The sequence below is a fragment of the Papaver somniferum genome, unplaced genomic scaffold (assembly GCF_003573695.1).
Source record: "Papaver somniferum cultivar HN1 unplaced genomic scaffold, ASM357369v1 unplaced-scaffold_123, whole genome shotgun sequence".
NCBI lineage: Eukaryota > Viridiplantae > Streptophyta > Magnoliopsida > Ranunculales > Papaveraceae > Papaver > Papaver somniferum.
Window position 1 is genome coordinate 6,625,160 of NW_020621381.1, and position 9,628 is coordinate 6,634,787.

A 9,628-nucleotide genomic window follows, 5' to 3' on the forward strand; every position below is an offset into this window, starting at 1 on the left:
ACCGTTTCAAGCGGTCCAGGTGACATCTATTAATTATTTAATCTTAATGAACTATGGGTTATTGATAATAAGCCTACTACGAAACTAATCCGTTACCTATACTTTTGTGTATTCTTTTGAACCACCCTCTTAAATTTACCAGTTTTAGTATATTATTAGATGTTTTAAACAGTTTCTAGCGGTCCATGTGACATCTATTAATTCTCTAATCTTAAAGAATTATGAGTTATAGATAATAAGCCTACTACGAAACTAAGCAGATGCCCATACTTTTGTGCATTCTTTTGAACCATCCTCTTAAATTTACCAGTTTTAGTATATTATTAGATGTTTTAAACAGTTTCTAGCGGTCCAGGTAACATCTATTAATTCTCTAATCATAAAGAACTATGAGTTATAGATAATAAGCCTATGACGAAACTAAGCAGCTGCCTATACTTTTGTGTATTCTTTTGAACCATCCTCTTAAATTTACCAATTTCAGTTTATTATTAGCTGTTTTAAACAGTTTCTAACGGTCAAGGTGACATCTATTAATTCTTTAATCTTAATGAACTATGAGATATTGATAATAAGCATACTACGAAATTAAGCAACTGCCTATACTTTTGTGTATTCTTTTGAACCATCCTCTTAAATTTACCAGTTTTAATTTATTATTAAATGTTTTAAATAGTTTCTAGGGGTCCAGGTGACATCTATTAATTTCCGAATCTTAAAGAACTATGAGTTATTGATAATAAGCCTACTACGAATCTAAGCATCTGCTTATACTTTTGTGTATTCTTTTGAACCATCCTCTTAAATTTTTCAGTTTAAGTTTATTATTAGATATTTTTTTAAACAGTTTGTAGCGGTCCAGGTGAGATCTATTAATTCTCTAATCTTAAAGAACTATGAGTTATTGATAATAAGCATACTGCGAAACCAAGCAGTCACCTATATATTTCTGTGTATTCTTTTGGTGCATCCTCTTAAATTTACTTGTTTTTGTATATTATTAGATGTTTTGAACAGTTTCTATCTGTCCAGGTGACATCTATTAATTCTCTAATCTTAAAGAACTATGAGTTATAGATAATAAGCATACTACGAAATTAAGCAGCTGCCTATACTTTTGTGTATTATTTTGAACCATCCTCTTAAATTTACCAATTTTAGTTTATTATTAAATATTTTAAACAGTTTCTAGCGGTCCAGGTGACATCTATTAATTTCTTGATCTTAAAGAACTACGAGTTATTGATAATAAGCCTACTACGAAACTAAGCATCTGCCTATACTTTTGTGTATTCTTTTGAACCATCCTCTTAAATTTATCAGTTTAAGTTTATTATTAGATTTTTTTTAAACAGTTTCTAGCGGTCCAGGTAACATCTATTAATTTTCTAACCTTAAAGAACTATGAGTTATTGATAATAAGCGTGCTGCGAAACTAAGCAGTTGCCTATACTTTTGTGTATTATTTTGAACAGTCCTCTTTCATTTACCAGTTTTAGTTTATTATTAGATGTTTTTTTAAACAGTTTCTAGCGGTCACGGTGACATCTATTAATTCTTTAATCTTAATGAACTATGAGTTATTGATAATAAGCCTACTACGAAACTAAGCTGATGCCTATACTTTTGTGCATTCTTTTGAACCATCCTCTTAAATTTACCAACTTTAGTTTATTATTAGATGTTATAAACAGTTTCAAGCGGTCCAGGTGACATCTATTAATTCTTTAATCTTAATGAACTATGGGTTATTGATAATAAGCCTACTACGAAACTAAGCCGTTACCTATACTTTTGTGTATTCTTTTGAACCATCCTCTTAAATTTACCAGTTTTAGTATATTATTAGATGTTTTAAACAGTTTCTAGCGGTCCATGTGACATCTATTAATTCTCTAATCTTAAAGAACTATGAGTTATAGATAATAAGCCTACTACGAAACTAAGCAGATGCCCATACTTTTGTGCATTTTTTTGAACCATCCTCTTAAATTTACCAGTTTTAGTATATTATTAGATGTTTTAAACAGTTTCTAGCGGTCCAGGTAACATCTATTAATTCTCTAATCATAAATAACTATGAGTTATAGATAATAAGCCTATGACGAAACTAAGCAGCTGCCTATACTTTTGTGTATTCTTTTGAACCATCCTCTCAAATTTACCAATTGCAGTTTATTATTAGCTGTTTTAAACAGTTTCTAACGGTCAAGGTGACATCTATTAATTCTTTAATCTTAATGAACTATGAGATATTGATAATAAGCCTACTACGAAACTAAGGAGCTACCTAAACTTTTGTGTATTCTTTTGAACCATCCTCTTAAATTTACCAGTTTGAGTTTATTATTAAATGTTTGAATACGTTTCTAGCGGTCCGGGTGAGATCTATTAATTCTCTAATCTTAAAGAACTATGAGTTATTGATAATAAGCATACTACGAAACTCAGCAGTCACCTATATATTTCTGTGCATTCTTTTGGTGCATGCAGTTAAATTTACTAGTTTTTGTATATTATTAGATGTTTTAAACAGTTTCTATCTGTCCAGGTGACATCTATTAATTCTCTAATCTTAAAGAACTATGAGTTATAGATAATAAGCCTACTACGAAACTAAGCAGATGCCCATACTTTTGTGAATCTTTTGAACCATCCTCTTAAATTTACCAGTTTTAGTATATTATTAGATGTTTTAAACAGTTTCTAGCGGTCCAGGTAATATCTATTAATTCTCTAATCATAAAGAACTATGAGTTATAGATAATAAGCCTCTGACGAAACTAAGCAGATGCCTATACTTTTGTGTATTCTTTTGAACCATCCTCTTAAATTTACCAATTTCTGTTTATTATTAGCTGTTTTAAACAGTTTCTAACGGTCAAGGTGACATCTATTAATTCTTTAATCTTAATGAACTATGAGATATTGATAATAAGCGTACTACGAAATTAAGCAACTGCCTATACTTTTGTGTATTCTTTTGAACCATCCTCTTAAATTTACCAGTTTGAGTTTATTATTAAATGTTTGAATACGTTTCTAGCGGTCCGGGTGAGATCTATTAATTCTCTAATCTTAAAGAACTATGAGTTATTGATAATAAGCATACTACGAAACTAAGCAGTCACCTATATATTTCTGTGCATTCTTTTGGTGCATGCAGTTAAATTTACTAGTTTTTGTATATTATTAGATGTTTTAAACAGTTTCTATCTGTCCATGTGACATCTATTAATTCTCTAATCTTAAAGAACTATGAGTTATAGATAATAAGCCTACTACGAAACTAAGCAGATGCCCATACTTTTGTGCATTCTTTTGAACCATCCTCTTAAATTTACCAGTTTTAGTATATTATTAGATGTTTTAAACAGTTTCTAGCGGTCCAGGTAATATCTATTAATTCTCTAATCATAAAGAACTATGAGTTATAGATAATAAGCCTCTGACGAAACTAAGCAGCTGCCTATACTTTTGTGTATTCTTTTGAACCATCCTCTTAAATTTACCAATTTCAGTTTATTATTAGCTGTTATAAACAGTTTCTAACGGTCAAGGTGACATCTATTAATTCTTTAATCTTAATGAACTATGAGATATTGATAATAAGCATACTACGAAATTAAGCAACTGCCTATACTTTTGTGTATTCTTTTGAACCATCCTCTTAAATTTACCAGTTTTAGTTTATTATTAAATGTTTTAAAAAGTTTCTAGGGGTCCAGGTGACATCTATTAATTTCCGAATCTTAAAGAACTATGAGTTATTGATAATAAGCCTACTACGAATCTAAGCAGATGCCTATACTTTTGTGCATTCTTTTGAACCATCCTCTTAAATTTACCAATTTTAGTTTATTATTAGATGTTATAAACAGTTTCAAGCGGTCCAGCTGACATCTATTAATTCTTTAATCTTAATGAACTATGGGTTATTGATAATAAGCCTACTACGAAACTAAGCCGTTACCTATACTTTTGTGTATTCTTTTGAACCCCCCTCTTAAATTTACCAGTTTTAGTATATTATTAGATGTTTTAAACAGTTTCTAGCGGTCCCGGTGACATCTATTAATTCTTTAATCTTAATGAACTATGAGTTATTGATAATAAGCCTACTACGAAACTAAGCAGATGCCTATACTTTTGTGCATTCTTTTGAACCATCCTCTTAAATTTACCAACTTTAGTTTATTATTAGATGTTATAAACAGTTTCAAGCGGTCCAGGTGACATCTATTAATTCTTTAATCTTAATGAACTATGGGTTTTTGATAATAAGCCTACTACGAAACTAAGCCGCTACCTATACTTTTGTGTAATCTTTTGAACCATCCTATTAAATTTACCAGTTTTATTATATTATTAGATGTTTTAAACAGTTTCTAGCGGTCCATGTGACATCTATTAATTCTCTAATCTTAAAGAACTATGAGTTATAGATAATAAGCCTACTACGAAACTAAGCAGATGCCCATACTTTTGTGCATTTTTTTGAACCATCCTCTTAAATTTACCAGTTTTAGTATATTATTAGATGTTTTAAACAGTTTCTAGCGGTCCAGGTAACATCTATTAATTCTCTAATCATAAATAACTCTGAGTTATAGATAATAAGCCTATGACGAAACTAAGCAGCTGCCTATACTTTTGTGTATTCTTTTGAACCATCCTCTTAAATTTACCAATTTCAGTTTATCATTAGCTGTTTTAAACAGTTTCTAATGGTCAAGGTGACATCTATTAATTCTTTAATCTTAATGAACTATGAGATATTGATAATAAGCCTACTACGAAACTAAGGAGCTACCTAAAATTTTGTGTATTCTTTTGAACCATCCTCTTAAATTTACCAGTTTGAGTTTATTATTAAATGTTTGAAACAGTTTCTAGCGGTCCGGGTGAGATCTATTAATTCTCTAATCTTAAAGAACTATGAGTTATTGATAATAAGCATACTACGAAACTAAGCAGTCACCTATATATTTCTGTGCATTCTTTTGGTGCATGCAGTTAAATTTACTAGTTTTTGTATATTATTAGATGTTTTAAACAGTTTCTAGCGGTCCAGGTAACATCTATTAATTCTCCAATCTTAAAGATCTATGAGTTATAGATAATAAGCCTACTACGAAACTAAGCAGCTTCCTATACTTTTGTATTCTTTTGAACCATCCTCTTAAATTTACCAGTTTTAGTATATTATTCGATGTTTTAAACAGTTTCTAGCGGTCCAGGTGTCATCTATTAATTCTCTAATCTTAAAGAACTATGAGTTATAAATAATAAGCCAACTACGAAACTAAGCAGCTGCCTATACTTTTGTGTATTCTTTTGAACCATCCTCTTAAATTTACCAGTTTTAGTTTATTATTGAATGTTTAAACAGTTCCTAGCGGTCTGGGTGAGATCTATTATTTCTCTAATCTTAAAGAACTATGAGTTATTGATAATAAGCATACTACGAAACTAAGCAGTCACCTATATATTTATGTGCATTCTTTTGGTGCATCCAGTTAAATTTACTAGTTTTTGTATATTATTAGATGTTTTAAACAGTTTCTATCTGTCCAGGTGACATCTATTAATTCTCTAATCTTAAAGAACTATGATTATTTTTTTTTGCTAGGTTAAAAAGGTTTATTAAAGCAAAAAAACGTAATTACAAGAATTACAAAATGGGAGGCTCTAGGCCTCCCTACCCCCATAAACCAAAGGGGCAAAAAAGAAAACTCTAAGAAACTCATAAAATAAATTCCTAAACATTAAAAAATTAGCATAAATAAGAGAACTAGTAAATTAAAAACGTTTTCGTCTTCCAACTCTAAAATTCTTCTTCTTGGGAATGATATCATCAATTATTTTTGTCAAATCATAGGGCTCCTTGTATTCCTCTTCATAATCATCATACCCATAATCCTCTTCATTTTCCTCTGAAGCATAATTACCACCCGGAACAAGCTTAATAGGAGATTGAGCTTTCTTCTTAGTTGAAATTCTATCCATTTGCTCCTGTTTGACCTTCAAATAATCTTTTCTAAAGGCTGGATCTCTAATGAATTTAGCACGCACTTCATCAATCTTAATAGTACTTTCCTCCTCTAGTTCCTCCATAGACAAAATATTACCCATACCAAAAACATTTTCTTCCAACCCTTCTTGAATATCCTTGTTATGCTCACGGCTTGGACTTTTCTCATTAGACTTTGAATTCATAGCCATGATCTTGTCAGCTTGCTTGGCCACTTTTCTAGCTTGCTTCCTGGCTAGAATATCTGCATCAACTTCACCCCAATCTTTCGAACCCATACTATTATCTGAATCACTAGAATCATCTTGTTCCTCCTCCACCCAAACCTCACTAGAATCATTAGCAAGGCCTAACTCAGATTCTAGAGCACCATACTTGTTATTCACCACTAAATCTTTTTGAAAAATCTCATTCACAAAAGGAGTTTCAAAAGATTTAAATTTAAAAGGAGTACCTTTGTTTGGGGAACTCTTACTCTTTACTGTTTTCCAATCATCTTCTTTTGTATCAGACACCTTGGAAACTCCCGTATTTTGCTTAATAGAAACTGAATTATGCACGGTTCTGTTTTCCAAAGAAGAAGTTGAATTGGCCATGGACACAGTTTGAACCAAAACAACGTTATTAGCTTCCAAACTGGATTTTGTGTTGGATACAGACTTATCCATGTCCGTATTTTTCTTGGACATCCCAGAAGTTTGCTTGGACACGGACTCAGGATTTTCTAAATTCTTCTTGATCACGGACTGTATAGTATTCACGGAAGTATCCAAATTGTGCTTGGACACGGAAACTTGCTGAGTTCCCAAATTTTGTACGTTCTCTTGATAGGTATTTGATTTATGCACATACTTTGGAGTTGCATTCAAGCCCTGAGAATTAGCTTGCTTGGACACGGAAGTTTCCAAATTTTGCACGGACTGAGAATTGTTTTTCTCTGGCGGAACATCTGCATGAACTGAATTGTCACGTGCATCAAGATCTTTTCTGGCTGCAATATTGTTTTTACATTTTATCAATTTCATCTGTGCTTCACGATACTCAGTGAAAGCTTTGTCGAGCTGCTCCTCCAACTGACTATCTTCAACATTCTCTTGAACTGGATCAATGTTTTGTATAGACATAGTTGATGCGGCATCTATCAAATTTTCCTTCCCGGACTGAACAATATCTCTTGCAACAACAATATCTTCACTGACTTTATTTGCATGCTCATCATGGGAATTTTCCGCACTTCCTTCCAAACAAATTTGGCTGTTTTATCCACTTTACCATCTTTAATACTCTCACTAGAAGATTTATTTTCAGAACCTCCTAATATTTTACGAGCAGCAAGGCAATTTTCAAATTTATAGCCCATAAACTTGCAGTGAGTACAATACTTGATGCTCTCTAATTCCTGAATTTCAATATACTGCCAGAACTCCTTTCCATTTGCTTTCAAGCGAATTCTTTTAGGAATCAGCTTAGCAAAGTCAATATCAATCAAAACAGCAGCATAGTTTCCAACATCATGATCCAAAGTCTTTTGATCAATAGCAATTGGTTTCCCAATAATTTTAGCAATGGAAATAAGAATTTTCTTTGTCCATAACTCAATGTATAAACCAGGGAAACTTACCCAAACTGATGCTCGTGTAGTATGTTGTCTTTCCGGATCAAAGTTTGGGTAAAAATTGAAAACCCTAAGTTGTTGATTCTGAATCACCCAAGTTTCACCATGCCATACACGTTCCTTGTCTTCAGCTGAAGTTAATTTTATGATGAAAAATCCCTTTGTCATTGGAACTAGCTTGCATCTACCAGCACCAAAACCCCATTGTTCTTCCAAGCTTTTTTGAACATCAGCAAGTTTTGAACCCTTAAAGTTCAATCTCCCAATGAGACTGAACTGAAAAACATCACGTCCCTCTAGAGTAAGATCAGTAGGAAAATCCAACGCTGGTTCTTCAAGATATGTTGACGCCTCAGGAAGAGATAATAAATCTGAATCTTTTAACATATATGGTTTTTTACCCTTAACCAAACCAGCAAAAGATACCTTATTGTTCCCTTGATTATTCACGTTTGAATCAGGGTTTTCCCCATTCTAAATCACCAAAGATGATCTAGAATGAAGGAAAAAAGTTGATGAAAGTTGAAAACCCTAAAGAAAAAATTCGCCAATTTTTGGAGAGAAAAATTCGCATGAAAGTTGAAAACCCTCAAGCTTGAATGCGATTATCTAGTTTACCATTTAGTCTAAGAAATCAATTTCCGACTTATAACGAAGTGTGTAGACTTTTTTGAGTTAATGTATATAAAATTCAACATTTTTATGAACTCTTTCTTTTTATGTTGGCTTTTAAAATTAAGGCAGAGTTATGAGTTATAGATAACAAGCGGTCCAGGTAACATCTATTAATTCTTTAATCATAAAGAACTATGAGTTATAGATAACAAGCCTATGAAGAAACTAAGCAGCTGCCTATACTTTTGTGTATTCTTTTGAACCATCCTCTTAAATTTACCAATTTCAGTTTATTATTAGCTGTTTTAAACAGTTTCTAACGGTCAAGGTGACATCTATTAATTCTTTAATCTTAATGAACTATGAGATATTGATAATAAGCATACTACGAAATTAAGCAACTGCCTATACTTTTGTGTATTCTTTTGAACCATCCTCTTAAATTTACCAGTTTTAGTTTATTATTAAATGTTTTAAATAGTTTCTAGGGGTCCAGGTGACATCTATTAATTTCCGAATCTTAAAAAACTATGAGTTATTGATAATAAGCCTACTACGAATCTAAGCATCTGCCTATACTTTTGTGTATTCTTTTGAACCATCCTCTTAAATTTATCAGTTTAAGTTTATTATTAGATTTTTTTTTAAACAGTTTCTAGCGGTCCAGGTAACATCTATTAATTATCTAATCTTAAAGAACTATGAGTTATTGATAATAAGCGTGCTGCGAAACAAAGCAGCTGCCTATACTTTTGTGTATTATTTTGAACCATCCTCTTTAATTTACCAGTTTTAGTTTATTATTAGATGTTTTTTTAAACAGTTTCTAGCGGTCCCGGTGACATCTATTAATTCTTTAATCTTAATAAACTATGAGTTATTGATAATAAGCCTACTACGAAACTAAGCAGATGCCTATACTTTTGTGCATTCTTTTGAACCATCCTCTTAAATTTACCAGTTTGAGTTTATTATTAAATGTTTGAAACAGTTTCTAGCGGTCCGGGTGAGATCTATTAATTCTCTAATCTTAATGAACTATGGGTTATTGATAATAAACCTACTACGAAACTAAGCCGTTACCTATACTTTTGTGTAATCTTTTGAACCATCCTATTAAATTTACCAGTTTTAGTATATTATTAGATGTTTAAACAGTTTCTAGCGGTCCATGTGACATCTATTAATTCTCTAATCTTAAAGAACTATGAGTTATAGATAATAAGCCTACTACGAAACTAAGCAGATGCCCATACTTTTGTGCATTTTTTTGAACCATCCTCTTAAATTTACCAGTTTTAGTATATTATTAGATGTTTTAAACAGTTTCTAGCGGTCCAGGTAACATCTATTAATTCTCTAAT